Genomic DNA, 17,788 nt, shown 5'->3' on the forward strand with positions numbered 1-17,788 from the left:
GCTCGCTAGCAGGGGGAAGGATTGAGTGCATCTCTGAACACATATTCCACTGAAGAAATTATTCTGGGACCTGTTACTATGAGATCTGTTCAGTGGACTTGAAAACTAACTTCACAGGCTGAAATTGAACTTAGTACTTTCCCTCCCCATCCCTACCTGGATCCTTCTCAGGAAGAAAACCGGAGATTATAATAATTATAAATAGAAATGCCACACCCTGAATTCCAAGCTCTCTGAATCACACCCAGATTTATGTCTCCATTCGTAGACTTTGTGGGCTTCCTAACTAGACTCCTTTCTGTTCTTCCAAACACACCCTAAGTTTCCCCACTTTTGTTCATTTGCTAAAAATCTTTTCTCCATCTGGAAAGGGCTTCATCTCCACATCCACCTGCCACAGGATGCACCAAAGACCTTAAGTGATGTTTGCCATCTGGAAAGCCAACTCCACCCAGGTCCTGAAACATGAGAGCCAAATCTCATGTTTTCATTAAAAGCCCCTCCTAATCTGCAGTGTTGGGCACCTGAAAAGAGTCATCATCCTTTCTGCCTGGGATCTGGTGAGCACCAGGAAAGGATACAGCACCTTGGGTTCCCGAGTGGAGATCAGACTGCAGCTTGACAATTCCATGCAATCTGAGGTAACTGGTCTCCAAACTGCTCTTTAGGTGTAGATTCGTGGTAACTAGTGCTCCCCCACCCCCAAGTCTTATAGGGATGTGAATCACACTGATCAGAAACTGATCATTGGTAATTGGAGGACTGTGGGGTTTGGCCCCAACACCTGGTTTCTGCTAGTCACTTTCCTTTATACTTCAATAAAACCTACCACTGAACCACTCACCCTATTGGTCTTGAGAAGCAATTGCCATAAACTTTAAAGATCTACCCATCACAAGACCATTATGCTATCCTAATTCCACAGAATACCTTAACCAAAATAACTCTTTTTGTCAATGTTTATTTGATGAATGAAGGAATATGAGGGGCCATCGTCAAGATGGAAGCCTCTTCATCTTGGGCTCCTCTAGCTCCTGAACTTCCAATGGATGCCAACTGTACTTTTGTGCACAGCATCTGGTAACCCAAAATGAATGTACTAAATGGACATTAACTAACAAGGTAACACATCATTTGCCTGCATGACAACATGACTTCAGCTTCTGCCCATCCACAGTTCACTCCAGATTCTCCGATGTCTAATAATTATCTTCAGCTCTGTAGCCCCAATCCTTTCCCTAGCCAAGTCACCTGGTAACTGCAGCCAATACTTGTACAAGTTGATCTCTAAACTGCCTACGTGGATTTGTAGGACATCTTTGCTGGGTCCTTTTTACTGGCAAATGGCAAGCTGCAGAGAAGCTTTCTGACCTACCCCTAAGAAACCATCTGGGTTACTTCCCTAATGCCTTACATCCATTTTCATCTCAACACCCATTCTATAGGATGTGCCATTGGCCAGTTCACGTGGCTAAGCCCAGAGTCTGTGTTGAGGGGACCACAAAGGTAACTGGAAGGACTGTACACTGGGGACCCAGCGGTAGAAATCTATCAAGAATGGTATGCCCCTCATCCCTAAGGAGATGGTCTATTCTTACCCAATACGTACCTCATTCCAGGTCATTCTTCAAAGTGATTATAAAGTTAGCAGACATGATTCATAAGTCCCACACACTTTGACCAGACACTGCCCTACTAATGTATTATAAATAGTATCATGTGAGTAGAATATGTAGCCTCCATGCCCATTTTAACTTACAGCTCAAATCTTCTACATGGACATGGTCTTCTGAGGAACCTCCACATCTCCAGCTACTCACCCTCCTGAATTCAAATGCCCATGGAAGAGGAAGGAGGCAGCTCCTCTGCCCTATTTCACAGATAAAGTTCTAGACTTCCACCTGAGGGGATCTCTCTGAAACTGTCAGGGAAAGAAGAGTTTCTGTCTTTCCCAGACTCTCTCAGAATATGGACTGCGAGTTAGTGACAGACTGTTATTAATAAAAGTGGCAGAATAAACTCACAGAAAAAAACTGAGAACCCATAAACTAGGAAGAATATTTTGGAATTAAAAACATATAATCTAATATGAGCTGGGTTTCCCTGCCAGGATGGCAAGGAGATAAAGCAAAGTGTCAGATGAAGTGTTATTTGGATCTTAAGCCAGGTCCATGAAAGACTCAAGTATTTCTTATCCTGAAAACGCTGGGGCTTTTATTTCATAGAAGGCAAGGTCCTAAGCACGAGAATGGAAAGAATGTTCTTTTCCCATAACAAAATGAGATTATGTTGCTCCCAGAGATTTAATGCCAGCCTCAGCCCCCTGCCTGAGGTAACCGGCCTCCAAAGCGGCTTGTCAGGACACAGATGTAGGAATGAACCTTCCCCTAACTCCTAGGACTCAAACTCTATGCTGTGTCCTCCTTTCCTAGAGCAGAACACCTGACAGAGGGAATTGTGCCTATTGATGGAACCTGAAGCTTCAGACTTGAAGAGGGAACTTCAGAAGCTTGTCTCCTTAAAGAAAGTGTGGAATCTCCTGAGGGAAGGGCTGGAGGTCCCAGGCTGGGGACCTGGAAGAAAGAAGTAGAGAAAAGAAGTAGTGCTGGGTTGAGAGAAAGAGACTTGAGAAGTGTCCTCCCCTTTACACCTGCAGTGTATGGGTCCCAGCGCTCATGTGGTACGAGGGGACCATGGTGGACCCGGTTATAATGTCGCCTTGGAGATTTGACCATCTTCTTGACCAGGAACTCGGACTTACCTCCATTGTAGTCAGCTGGGCATGGAGTTGGGAGTGTAATAATGAGGATAGGCCAGGGAGACCCAGAAAGCTGGAGGCATCCAGGAAAAGAGGGATCCTCTTAGAATCATCCTTACTGTCCTGAAACTTGGCTAGGCTTGAGGGGCAGAACTGTATTCCCCTTCCAGATTACATTATAGGGCTTCTGCTGACCCAAAGACTGCCATGGCACAAATTCAGAAAAAGATGCCTAAGTGTGGAGACCATGGGCATCTGGGCAGATGGTGCAGCTCTAAGAGTGGATTCATGTTTTCCTCTTCATAGAGCAATTTGCAATCTGCATAACAATCCCCCCCCCCCCACTTTCTGATTGTTCCCCATAAATAACCAAGTAGGCACTTGGGGACAGAAAATGAGGAACCCTGTCAGAGCCAGGTTATGATCATCACAATCACGTCTTCCACGCACTGAGCTAGTACTGCGTTCCCTCCATCACCTTACTCAGTCCTCCCAATAAGCAGATTGCTCCCACCGCTTGCTCCTTTGCAAATGAGGATTCTGGAGGCTTCTCAGAATAAGTGACTTGTCCCAGGACAAAGAAGGATAAATGGGGGGAGCCCCTGCCCACCAGCCTCTCTTGGGTCTCTGAGATTGGCTATCTGAACAAACTGAATCTGCAAAGATGGTGTTTGTTTTCCATTATTTTTGTTTCATTTCTTGGTTCTCTGTAAGTTGATTGCTCATTCAGTTAAGGTCAGACTGTGAGGAAGCGGTTGATCCAGAAGTTCTGCCTGCCAATTCCTGGCTCCTTCTACAGGCCTCACCATCCCCCCTGCAGCACCTTGTTGATCTTTATTTTTTTCTTTTAAAGAGAGAGAGAGAGAGAGAGAGGCAGAGACACAGGCAGAGGGAGAAGCAGGCTCCATGCCGGGAGCCCGATGTGGGATTCGATCCCGGGTCTCCAGGATCGCGCCCTGGGCCAAAGGCAGGCGCCAAACCGCTGCACCACCCAGGGATCCCCACCTTGTTGATCTTGCTCTTTCTCATGCCTGATGTGCCCAAAGGGACAGAGCATAGGGACGGGGAGAGGCATACTCTCCTAGCCTCACTCTTGCTCAGATCTAGCCTTCTCCCCCCAACCCCAGCAGCCCATCTACTTTCCTGCCACCTCTTGCTCATCTTCCCCAAGATACCCTGTGTGAGCCATATGCAGGGCATCTTGACTCCAGGGACACCTCAGACGGACACCTCATACAGACCCCTCCACTTTTCGTCTTCTCTCCAGTCCAAGCAGAAGCCTGCTGTAACAAATCTCAAGGACAGCTGTTTCTCCTGTGTCCTCACCAACAAAGAAATAGTCACTAAACCGTTTGGTCTCAGGGTCCCTGATTTTTCTTGTCAATAATCCCCTACAGAGTTAGGTAGGATTCCTTCCCCTCTAGGGGAGCTGTATGTGGCTCCTTGGGCTCCTGCATGCCTTCACCTACCAACAGACTGTCTCAGAAGCAGGTGAGATGTGTGGCCAGCTGTCTGTGTATATGTGTATGTGTGTTAGCTTTTTATTCACACATATTATCAGATCATTGGCTGTGTTCATGCCACTCTTAATGAATAGGTTGTATGGACACTATTTGGTAAAAATAATGCTATGTCTCAATAATTCCTAAGAAACCAAAGTGAAGAGTATAATTGTCTTTCAGGCTCTTGTGCAGTTGTCCACATGGAAGTTCAGATGTATGTGGTTCTCTCTTCTCATCTAGAGGCCCTGCAGTTTTGCATGTCCTGGGCTACGCAGAAACAGATCTTGGTGGTCCTCTTGGGGTAGAACAGAAAGCTGCTAGGTGTATCCAAGGGGCATGCCTGTGGCCACCAAGTGGAAGGACACTAGGAAGGAGACCTCTGCTCTTCTGTAAAAGCTCAGACACTTCTACATATGTGTGTTTTCAAATTCAGATCATGGAAAAAAAGAAACAAAAAGTACAGCATTAAATAAAAAATTCCAGCTCAAATGATTTATGCATAGCATGACATTTAATGAGATGCAACTTTGAGACAAATGCTAATTTTAAAGGGGTAGGAAATCCTGCAGGAAAAGCAGGGTGATAGAAAAGAAATGTTTGTTCCTCAGGTTAGAACAAATTGTGCCAGATTTGCAGCACCTTGGAGACATGGGGGATCGCTTCTGAGTCTGGGGTCAGAGGGCGTTGACCTTATGATTCCAGGCAAAGAGCTCAAGGACCACACGGTAAGCATAGACACATGAGGCAGAAAGGCTTGAAGGGGTTGCCAGATTCAGCAAATAAAAATACAGCAGTTATCAAAAATACAGCAGAAATTCAAATTTCTGATGAACAACAAATATTTTCTTAGTATAAGTATGTCCCATGGAATCTTCAAGAAGTACTTATACTAAAACTAAATCAGAAATACAAATTTACCTTGGTGCCATCCTTAACCTGGCAACCCTCTTAGGAAGCATCCTCCAAGTCCCTGCCCATAATAACTAAGAGATCAAGAGACACAGGATAAGAAAGTGGTAAAAGGAAGGTATATCAGGAAATTGATATCTTCTTTCTGGATAGCTGAAGATAAGGAGATAAAAAAGCTTTGATATTAAAGATACATAAAAACAAAAACAAAAAAACAGGAGCACCTCGGTAGCTCAGTTGGTTGAGCAATTGATTCTTGATTGCGATTCAAGTCATGATCTCAGGGTTGTGAGATTGAGCCCCATGTCAGGCCCTGTGCTCAGCAGAGAGTTGGCTTGAGATTCTTTCTTCCTCTCCCTGTGCCCCGCCCCCTGTGTTCTTTCTCTTTCTCTCCCTAAAATAAATAAATAAAATATTTTTTAAAGATTTTTTTAAAACAAACACTCAGAATCAAGTCAAGCCTAAGTCCAGTGGACTTCCCAGCATAAAATGTGGTTCTGACTAGATCGAAAGTGCTTTCCTTAAAATAATACCAGAATTACATTAAATGGTAATTAGGAGCAGTTACATTTAGGCAGGAAGTTCTCTAGCTCCCTTGCTCCTCCCTCCTACCCACTCTGGCTCTACCTCTTCCTTCCTCTCTGTTTTCTCTTTCTGTCCTTGTCTTACTTTCTCTTATCAAATAAGTATTTATTGGTGATCAACTCTACACAAAGCAAACCTTCAAAACATTGGTATTTTCACTCTTATCCAATTTCAAACTTCTGTGTATACCCTGGGACCTAGGGATAAAAAGGCTAGAAATAAAGAGGCCAATTTTGTGGATCCATGCCAACCCTGAGTGAGCTGGAGGCTTCCTGCTCCTGTACCAATTTAATCACACTGCCAAGAAAAGAGCCGATGCAATTGTTTTAAAAGTAAACTCTAAGATGTGCTCAACTATTTCTACACCTCCCTTTGGACACACCTCAACAAAAATAAAAGGTGACAATTTGGGTCATGGAAGAGGCAAAACCCCAAAGGCAGGGAAATAGAGGTTGTGTCTATAATTAATTCCTTGAAAAATAGTTTCTGATCAACTTCATATCATTGCTAGCTAGAAGAGAATTAGGATGAAATATAGAAAAAGCCATACAAATCTGTTTTGTTTTTCTATTTTTACCATCTTTGTCCAGACACTTGAGCTGGTCATTTCTGATAGCAGGGCCTCCCTGTGGGACACTGAGAGACAACCCAACAGGGTTGATTTAATAAGTAGTCTGCAAATATTTATCAGTGAGCATTTATTGTGCATCTCTACCAACAAAGAGCTCTGAATTCCCAAACTCTTGTAGGCCCTACACTTAGGACAACCTCCTCTCTCCTTGTGGGCGCCGGACGTGGGGTCTTATTTTCCATGGAGTTTGAGTTTACTGGCTCTCCTGTTAGTACTTCCACAAACAGATGTCAGTTGCCCTCCCCAGGCTCATCTTTGCAACCCTTCTTATTCCATCAGGGAGCTGTCACTGTGGGCAGCCTCTAATTCACAACCTGTCTCTTTTGGCTCTTTCTGGGCTTGATCTGCCTAAGCTTTGTACGGGAGCCCATCACCCCGCATGAGAGGATATTTCTGGGGAGGAGTACATTGCCACCTTTCGTCCCTTTCTTCAAATGGAAATTAGTCCTGTTATGAAATCACTGGCTGACATATCATTTGTTCGGTGATCTAGCAGACAATTGCGCGTTAAAAGAAAGCCTTGAATACAACAGCACCCAAGCTGAAATCCTCCTGTCATTTCCCAAAGAGAAGGACAAAAACCAAAATGTATCAGAAAATATTGGGAACAAATGGCCGATTTTCATTAGTGTCGGATGGCCAGCTCAGCCCTGCTGGAATTCCAGGGGCCATCATTTAGCTCCATGCTAAGTCAATTGTATTTAACACTTCCTTTTTTGGCCCATTTTCATGGCTGGCGTGACTGCCGCCTCCTCTGTGTTTCGTATGCAGTTTCTCCTCGAATCAGCTGCCTGCCATTTGGTTCCAGCTCACGGTGCCTTTGGGCCCAAAGATATACTGTGAGTCCAAAGGACACTTTAAAAGCGATGTGGTTGAGCGACCATTCCATTGTTTGTAAGGTCCTGAGGTCAGAACTGGACACGCTAACTTTTCATTCGTTGCACCTATCTTTGGGAATCCATACGTAACCAGTATGTTTAATCTGTCAAAGTCCTATTTATTTCATGGGTCAGTCCTATTTACTCACAGACAGGATACTTCTTAGTGCCACAGAATGTCAGCTCTGGAAGAAACGTTGAAGATCATCTAAACTAGCTGATTGGTCTTTTAGATTAAGAAACTGAAGCCCAGAAAAATAAACTGGTCAAGATCATTTACATCCTTCTTTGGTTTGCATTGGGAGTCATCAGTATGTACCAACTGCCTCAAATGGCAGGGGTTGTTTTTTATACTTCTTTGAACTCATTGCAGAGACCAGCAGGGAAGATAATCCTACTCTATTGGATGCACATACGCACGTGGAGAATAAACTGTAGTAATAGCTACTATTTGTTGAATATGGGCTATGAGAGCAGTTTAATTATGCCATCTGTAATCCTTAAAACAACTAACTCTACAATGTATGTGAAAAATATATTGCAGATAAAGAAACTGAGTGTGAAAGAGCTTACAAAACTGGCCAAAGGTCACACAAACAATAAATCATAGAGATGGGTTTCTATTTAGTTCTTTCAGCTCCAAAATACATGCTTCTTCCACAATATCATTCTGATCTTTATGCACTGTAGGTTTTCAAGGTGCAGTTGGAATTCTTAGGATTTCAAAAGAAGCAACCCGGTTCAATCTGTGTCTCTCTCCTGACAGTTGTGTGACCTAGACTCTAATACTAGCTTGAGAGAGCTGAAGATTCACAGCCTCTAGACAGCTTCTAGCAGAGACTATCAACAACAACCCCCCTCCTTCCCCAAAAAATACCCTTTACAAGTCTGGGGGCTGAAGGACTATGAGTTTTGGAGGAAAATATGATTTCGTGTATACTTGGTCGTGTGGGTTGTAACTCTATTAATAAAATTACTTAGACTATGGACATCAGAATTATAGGAGCTAAATAATTAAAGGATCTTGGAGACTCACTGGTATCTTCTGTAGGCGCACTCTGACAAACAGGAATGGCTCTCTGACATTGAAATTCCAAGCTTCCTTGAGTGCCTGCGTGGCTCAGTTGGTTAAGTGTTTGCCTTTAGCTCAAGTCATGATCCAGGAGTCCTGGGATCCAGCCCCATTTGGGCTCCCTGCTCCGTGGGGCACTCTGTTTCTCCTCTCTCCACTCTCCACCTCTCACTCACTCTCTCATATAAGTAAATAAATAAATAAATAAATAATCTTCAAAATTCCAAGTTTCCATGTATGTGAGGAAGAATGGGTTCTTAAAGCAAAGGCAGAGTATAACCAGTGTGGTGGGCAGAATCATGGCCTCCACAAATGTCCATGTCCTGGAATCTGGGTATACATTAGGGCACATGGCAAAGGGGATTCAAGGTTCCAGATGGAGCTAATGTTATTCAGGGACTCATTTGATAGCATAATGTTTCAATAGAGTTTTTGTAGTTTCTTTTGTGATAAAATACACATATCACAAAATTTACCATCTTAATCATTTCTAACTGTATAGTTCAATGGTGCTGAGTATATTCATAATGAATTTTAGGCTAGGTTTTTCTATTGCTGCATAAAATATCCTTGGGATTTTGATAGAGATTGCATTGAATCTGCAGATCACTTTGGGTAGTGTTAACATCTTAACATTATTAAGCCTTCCATTCCATGAACATAGGATGTTTCCATTCATTTATGCTTTTTAATTTTTATTTATTTTTAATTTTTAAGAGTTTATTATTTATTTAAGAGAGAGCGAGATCCAGAGAGATTACAGATGGAAAGGCAGAGAGAGAGAAGCAGATTTACTCCTGAGCAGAGAACATGATGTGGGGCTTGATCCAGGACCCTGAGATTGTGACCTGAACTGAAGGCAAATGCTTAATTGATTGAGCCAACCAGGTGGCCCCAAGGTATCCTATAGCATGGGGTTTAAAGAAATTCACACTGCAATTTTCTTTTCCAGATAAGAGCTGAATATTGGAAATAGCCAATTTTTTCTAGGTAACACATCACTCCAAAACTCAGCTGTTTAAACAATAATCATTTATTAGCACATGATGTTGTGGGTTGCCAATCTGGGCTGGGTTCAGCTGGTTGGTTTTTCTCTATTGGCTTGGCTGGGCTCACTCATATGTTTGTGATCTGTCCACTGCCATTCAGGCTCAGTTGCTAGGGATGGGCTTCTGGGACTGGACAGAAGAAATGAAAGGATTATGTTATTGACACCCCTCATCATCCAGTAGTATAGCTTGGGCTTACCAACATGGTATGGAAAGGCTCCCAGTGTAGCAATGGGGTAAGTGCTTCTCAAGTCTCTGCTTCCGTCATACTTGCTACTGTCCTGTTAGCCAAAGAGGGCCACATGGCTAGCCAGATATAAGAGGTGGAAGAAGACTTCATCCCCTGATGGAAGGAGTTACAAAACCATATGCAAGGTATATATAACAGGAAGGAGAGGACTTTGTGACTGTTTGTACAATTTGCCACAATATTACAAGTGAAAATAGCCATGCCCGAGAACAAAGGAGTGTTCCTTGGCAATATTTCAGGTTGAAGGTGAGTTTTATCAACCGAAAATACAAAGAGCATTTTAAAACACTGTCCAAAGGATTCATGCCTAAATAACCCACCATGTTAAAAAGAGAAGCAAAGAACTCCCACAATATCATTTAGCTAAGTAGAACAGGGTCCCATCTACAATGGAAAGCTGAGATGCTCTTAAAATAAGACCATGGATAATGGGAACTTGATCAAGATCTCTGTAAGAGATTTCTCCCCTCATTGAACATTCAGACCTACTCTGAAAATCCCAAAGTATCCACTACACATATTGAAAATCTACCTCAATGGCAGGGCCCCTTGGCAAAGATAGTAACTCTGCCAAGCCTCTCCTGGGCTCAGGCTGCAGGCAGTCCCACTAAGCAATACTCCTGACTCTGTTTCTAATCTCTGAGACCCAGTGGCCAGAGTGTCTAGGTATCAGAGAGGCAGGCACTCTGCCGATAAGGGAGCTGACCTACAAGTCCACTGCCAAGCTGTGAATGCTTCTGTTAGGTTGAATAAAAAAAAATAATTGCCTGTCAAAACACTTAATTGCATTTGAGAAGCCTTGTGTCCATCTTTCTTTTTGACAAGATGTGCTCAGATTTCTTTTCTTAGATCCAGAACTCTCAGCTGATACCAGCTGCAGTCTGGGTGAGCGATGGACACACTATCACTACCCATTAGATTTTGGATGGGTCTGGGAGACCCTTCTAGGCTGGAGGAAAGTTGGCAATGGAAAAGGGAGCATATGAGTTCCTGAACTGAGTGTAATTTTATTTATTTACAAACACTCACATAAAGGGGATTTCAGATAGCCTCTGAAAATATATGTATAACAGATTTTTCAAAATAAATCAAAGTGAAGGGAAAATAGGAACAAAAAGAAGTAGTGAAATACTACTTGGGCACAAGGTTTCCTTTTAGACAAGTCAGTCAGGAAAATATAACCCAGTGTCCATGAGATGTAATTCAGTCAGTTCCTCAGGAGAAAAGCATTTCTTCTTACCATCAGATTTTAAAACCTATTTTTCTCAGGGCCTTTTGAGAGAGGCTGTTGTATGTGGACCGGTTCCTCACCAACCTCTTGGTATAAATACTGGGATGGGCAGCAACATAGAGCTGGAAGTCAGGAACTCCTGAGGCCTGGTATGACACAGATGGGCTCAGCTCAACTGCTCAGCTCAACTGCTCAACTGCTGATAGGACTCACTCAGACAGACAAGGCCCAGAGGATTTGATTATGCTGACCTATTGCAAGGGGCAGAGAAAGATCACTAGCAAGGGTTCAGCCTTGCCTGTGGAACCCTGAGGAATTCTTGGAAAGGTAGCAAGAGTTCTTTCAAGGTAACCAAAAACTGGGTTCCTCTCCTTAGAAGGAGATACACAAGGCCTGGGCTCCTCACCTGAAGGCCACACAGAAGTGTACACCATGGGATTAGTAAAGGCAAAGGGAGATTGCCTGATGCAAGCATGGCTGGGTTTGGGACATCTGCCTTCTCTGGGGGGACACTGGTAGGGAGAGATATGCCCAACCACTTCTGGAAAGTTCTGAACTGTGCTTCCTTGGGGAAGCTGAAGTCACAGACTATAGGGGAGTTGGGTGGGAATTGGTAAGATTGCCTCAGGAAGCTCCTGAGCCCCTAGATAACTCTAGATTTCTAGTTCTTAAGGAGGAAAAGAACACGCAGGTTCAGTGCAGGCACTGGAGTCGGACCCACCTGGACCCCTGGTATTATCACTGGCAGACTGTGCGGACAGAACAAGAAGCAATGATTTGAACCCTGGAGTCCTTCAATGACAATAAGTTATGTATTTGCTACGATTTAGCTAGAGCTAAATGCAGAACCTTCAGTTACCCCAGGCTTAAACAGAAAGGGTGTTACTCATGTCACACAACCAGAAGCCCCAGGGAGTGCAGTGCGGGGCTGGCAGGATGGTCGGCAGCAGCGCCAAGAGGGCAGGCTCTAACGTCCTTTCCCGCCATCTTTGATTCATCACTTCATTGTCCTGATGCCTCTTCAGGCTTGGTGTCTGCAGACCAGGTAGGGGGAAGGCAGAAAAGACAAAGCAAAGCCTTCTGCTGTGAAGCTTCACTGTTTTGTCCAAAGGAGAAGAAATTTCAGAAATGCCTGGATCCATCGAATTAGGCAAGGTGTCACCTGGTCATCCCTAGCTGCAAGGGGGTATGGGAAGATTGCTCCGTTTGCTGCCAGCTTTTGACTTAGAGAAGGATGAGGAGAGGGTCAACATGGCATGTAGGTCGTCCCTTCACACTGTCACTCCGAAGCCAGTAACAACATTTCTGCCAAGGAGCTGTCTTTGAAGCATTTAGCTCACTCACGGGAACGTGGCAAGTACACAACAAATGTTACTGTTGCTCACGCCACAGGGCAGAGCCCCGGCTAGCCGGACCGGGAGACTTGTCAACCAAACGTCCCAGATTTTCCAGACAAGTCTCTATTTATAAACTATTCATTGGCTAAGCAGGTATTAGATAATGAATCCTGATTTGGGGTTCAGAGAACAGGATCACCAAACTAAGAAGTAGTTCTGGTGACAAAGGCTTATCTGATATAAAGTTCATCGACATGGAATTGACATAAAAACCCTGCAAATGGAAGAAATATCTCCAGGAGGTATTTCTATATAGAAATGCAGCCACATAATAGCTGAAAACAAGGACTTCAAATCTCTTGGGAAAATCTAGGCTTTAAGAAAGAATAGGCTGTTTTTCCCTTCACCCCCTGAAAATTTTGGAGAGGAAAAAGGATTTTCTGGCAGAACCTACTGCTAACTTACCAGAGCTGGGAACCAGAGCTCTGAATTTCGGTCCTCACCTTCCCCCGCTGTGACTGAATATAAGCCCTTCAGGGCGTGCATACTGTGGAGTCACTTAGGATGCAGCCCCTTAGGGGACAGGGTGGGGACCACAATTAGTCCTGGGATTGGGCGGTCTTCCAGCCCGCCCCGCCCCCTCAGTGGGATCAGGTGGAAGCCTTCTAAGCACTGCCTTTCCTGGAACAAGACCTGCCCCACTCCATGGTTGGGAAACCAGAAAGAAAACAGGGATAGGGAAGTTTCTATCACCCACCTACGGGTTGCCCGAGCTGCCTGCCAGCTCTGCTGTGGCTGAGTGTGGTGCTGTGGTGTGGCTCTCTGGCAATCTCTACCCAAAGGCGGTGTCACTGCTCAACTTGGAAACTCGATCTATTTCTTTGTTGGTGCAACAACATCCTTTTCGGTTCTGTATGGAATCCCAAGTCTGCCCTGCTGATTCTCGAAAGCTAAGGAGGAGGTGGAGACATAGACTATATATAATACAGACATACTAATTAGAGAACAAATTTACAAGATACTGAGGGATGTTTGATTGCTTGAGCCAGTCATAGAGCCCAATGTTTCAGCAAAGCAAGAGGGCCTGTTTCAGGTGTTCCACTGCCTAGCAGCTACTCTCTGTCAAAAGCCAGAGCAGCCCATGTCACCACTCCAACTGTTAAACTATAGAGACAGAAAAAGAAACCAGAAGACAGGAAACCATTTCCTAAAATAAGCAGTAACTACAGCTTTCACTTTGGAGAGAATGCACAGAAAAGCCAAGAAAGAATCTACTCTATGACGCTAATTCAGGAACAGAAATCACCAGAATCTGCCTTTTGTGGGGTCCTCCAAGCCAGCTCGTCAGCCCTCCCCGGCATTACAACCTGCATGCCTCTAATGGTTGTTAAGAACCAAATTGCCCCATTACTCTCTCTTGAAAATATATGGAAATGTTATTTCAGTGCCAACCTGCATGGACAGGGTTCCCCAGGGAAGACAGAAGAGAATTGCTGAGACCCACAGCTGGAATGAGGAGAAACAGGAATTTGGAAGGGCTGTGCTCGACCATATTACACCTCACTAGATGGCTCAGTGATTCCTTGGTGAGAAGGGAGGCAGAGCCTGCTAGCTGTCCCCCTCTTCTTTTAGCAATAGAGACACGGAACTTCATCCCAACCTATATGGCTACCCAGAGTAGAGACGACATTCTGTAGTGTCCTTTGCTGATCAGTGTGGCTATATGACTGAATTCTGGCCAATGGAGTATAAACAAGAGTGATATATGACTTCTAGAAAAGGTCCTTAAGATGCCCAGGCATGCCCTTCTTCCCTTCCATGCTTCTGCTGTCTAGAATGAACTCATGACATGATGACTGGTGCTGGGGCAGCCACATTGGACCAGGAAGTGACTTTGGGATTAAAAGCCGCATTTAATAAAGCAGCAAAATAGGAGGAATATGGATCACTGAGGATTTTAGGAAGTAGAAGAAACACCAGATTTGGACTACCTTCTTGAGACTTATTGTGTGAGAGAAATAAGCTTCTGTCTTATGTAGGTTATTCTTTTTCTTTTAAGATTTTGTTTATTTATTTAGAGAGAGCACCTGGGGTGAGGGACGAGCAGAGGAAGGGGGAGAAAGAGGATCTTAAGCAGGCTTCATATCCAACACGTGTTGTGCCCAAGATCGCGAATCCAAGAAACCACCAAGGAGCCAACGCGGATGCAAGTACATGAGGGTTTATTTACAAGCTCAAGCTTGGGTCCAAGTATACTCCATACAGCAGAGCAGGGACTTGGACCCTGAGACTAAGAAGCATAGTAATGTTATAGGGGTCCGTGGCCAATGAGATTGTAACATACGTAGAAAGTTGCAGAGTCACGTCGGTCCACATGCAGGTGGCCAATTGAATTATGATACACCCTATAGTGACCATTTGAACTAGCCTATTATTCTGGTTAGAATTGTAGCGCAGGTTTGGTGGGCAAAAGAGGGGTTTTCTTTTTTTTTAATATTTATTTATTATTTATGATAGACATAGAGAGAGAGGCAGAGACACAGAAGGAGGGAGAAGCAGGCTCCATGCCAGGATCTATCCTCGATCCGGGGACTCCAGGATCGTGCCCTGGGCCAAAGGCAGGCACCAAACCACTGAGCCACCCAGGGATCCCCCAAAAGAGGGGTTTTCATTCCTTGGCGGTTAAAGGTCAGAGGTCCCGCATTTCTATGTGTGCTAGTTTCTGATAAGGGTGTGCTTAATAGCTAAACTAGGGTGAGGGAGTGCCTTAAACAATAGGCAGGTCGTGTGTGGGGGGGTTTACATGAGATGGCGGGTGTAGCACAAAATGTAGTTAGTCCTGCTCTGCTTGTCCAGGGGTAGGAAATTTTTGCTAGATTTCCTGGGTCCCACACACGGAGCCCTACTTGGGGGTCAATCTCACAACCCTGAGATCATGACCTGAGCTGAAATCACGAGTCAGACACTCAACTGACTGAGTCCCCCAGGTGCTCCTTATTTAAGTAATATTACTGAGGGTTTTGCTGTGCTTCCCTTGAATCTATTCACAACCAGAGTGAAGGGAGTAAATTCTATACTAAAATCACATTGTACATTATTTGTTGTATGTGCATGTATGTCTACATACAGACACATACTTAAGAATGCTTAAGAAGCTTAACTGAAACCTCTATAAATACAACAAAATGAATGACTGAGCCATACACAGTCCTAGAGACAACATATGCATGCTGACATTAGTACTATAGTAAACTGCATACATCGCATTCCATGGTGAGACTGTGTGTTCCAGACCATTTCACCTGATTTATGGAGTGTCAAGGCACCAAACTTCTTCAGAAGTTGGTAAGAAGGGAGTTTGACCTAGATGTACCCACTATGGAAATGAGCCCACTGCCCAGACCTGGGGACTATGGTAGGCAAGACCTGTGCCTGGTCTCTTTGTGCTCCTCCCTGCAGAGAGACCATGCCAGGGTCACTTGCTCATCCATGTTCCTTACCGGCTGTCCCATGGGCTGAGCAGAAACATAAAGAGAACCCAGGTGTGTGTTGCCATTGTCGAACAGCAGCACTAGTTTTGGCTCTCTTTCTTTCAAGCTTAACAGGCAAGGAAAATAGAGATTATCCTATAATAGGATTGCCTATTACTTGCTCTCAAATGCATTCCTGATCAGGATCTCCTAGTAGTGTGGCTCTTTATTGGCTTATGTCTTCTCACTGGGCAGAGGCTCCTTGAAGGCCCAAGTCTGCCTCCCCACCTGCCCCAACTGCAGTGCCAAGGGCAGCACAGCCCAGCTCTCCAGAGTTGTGTGCTCAGTGAAGTACTAGGAGAGCCAAGAAACCTGTCCATGTTTGTGCAGGTAGGTAGTGGCAGTCAGGAGATCCAGGTCCTGCTACTGGTACAAAGCTGTACCCCATCAAGGGTTAGAAATCTGGCCATACCCCAGGACCACACAGTGAGCCAACCTCAGAGTCACCATCTTCTGCCATAGATGCTCAACTGGATCAGGCAAAGCTATGTTTGAAAACCATTGTTCTCAATAACAGAATGGATGTTGTTCATTCTAGGCCACATAGTCATAATTTGCTTATTAATTCATACTATTAGGTCAAATACAGCATCACTTCTTTCCAGTCAGAATTTTAATTTTGCTCAGTTATCCACCCTTCCCTCCTCAGCCTCCAGCCTCAGGATAGGCAGGTCCCACCCCCAGCTCCAAAAAAAAAAAAAAAAATCAGCTGATGTAATTTCCTGTTGCTAGGGGGAGGGTTGATTTAAGAGTGGGCATGTTACCCAGTCTGACCAATGGTAACTGAGGGAAAGATCTGCAGGGATCCTCCTCCCCCTAGAAGAGAATTTGTAGAAGAGAGTCTCTAGCTCTTTATAAACTTGTGGAATCACTGGTAACGTTGTGTGTCAACTGTACTCAAATGGAAAAATAAGGGAGGCCTGGCAGGCTCAGTTGCTGAGTGTCTGCCTTTGGCTCAGGTTGGTATCCCAGAGTCCTGGGATTGAGTCCTGCATGGCTTCCCGCAGGGAGCCTGCTTCTCCCTCTGCCTATGTTTCTGCCTCTCTCTCTCTCTGTGTCTCTCATGAGTGAATAAATAAAATCTTAAAAAAAAAGAGAGAGATAGTGGATTCCTTAAAAAAATAAAAAAAAAATAAAAGAAGAAATGTGAAAGATAAAACTTTCATAAAAGATTGATAAATGAGAGTTCACTTTAAAAAGGGGGGTTAGCTTTTTCCCACCTGATGCTGTTGAGTCTGGATATGATGTCTGGGATCCCAGCAGCCATGTAGCTATCAGCCAAGGGCCACAGAGAGGAGATAGGAGTAAAATTGGGCTGCTATAACAAGCAATCCTGAAGCCTTTTCTCTGCCCCCCTTCAAACACACAGCCCTCTAGGCTTCCCGATAATTGAGAAAATAAATAAAGATTATAAATAAAATAAATAAAAATAAAATAAAATAAAATAAAATAGGCTAGCGGGTTCAAGCTAGGGTTTCTGCCAGAAGCATCCTAACCTATTTTATTTTATTTTATTATTTTATTTTATTTATAATCTATATTTTTTTCTCATCAAAGGAAAGGTGAATGCATTTAAAGAGAAAAAAAATTTCACTTTATCAGGTAGTTCCTTTGATGATTTCCTAAAGCCACTACGTGAATGGTGACAACCAGAAGATGGGTAGAAAGAAGTGGCAGCAGCCTGAGAGCAGGTAGGGGCCTCCAGGTAGTTCTGGGGACCACGTTAGCAGATCCTGCTCAGAGCTGCCCTCAGATCAGGAAGGGAAATCCGCCCCATTGTCTTTGTCTCTACTGTCGAGTGCATTCTAAGGAAGGTATTTTAAAATGTAGGTTCTATTATTACGTAGGCGTGGCAAGTCTAACATATCAAGAGACTCGTGCCATTGAAAAGGGAGTTTGTTCCAGCTCCCAGAGAGAGGACACAGCATACCACACTACAGGGGGGCCCCTGGGGAAGCACCAGGGTGGACGGGAGGCAGAACAAGCAAGGAGAAAACATGAACAAGAGCCCTTGTGGTTTCTGTGAGAAGGAACAGGCAAAGCAGGGCATGCAGGC

Source organism: Vulpes lagopus, chromosome 3 (assembly GCF_018345385.1).
Source record: "Vulpes lagopus strain Blue_001 chromosome 3, ASM1834538v1, whole genome shotgun sequence".
NCBI lineage: Eukaryota > Metazoa > Chordata > Mammalia > Carnivora > Canidae > Vulpes > Vulpes lagopus.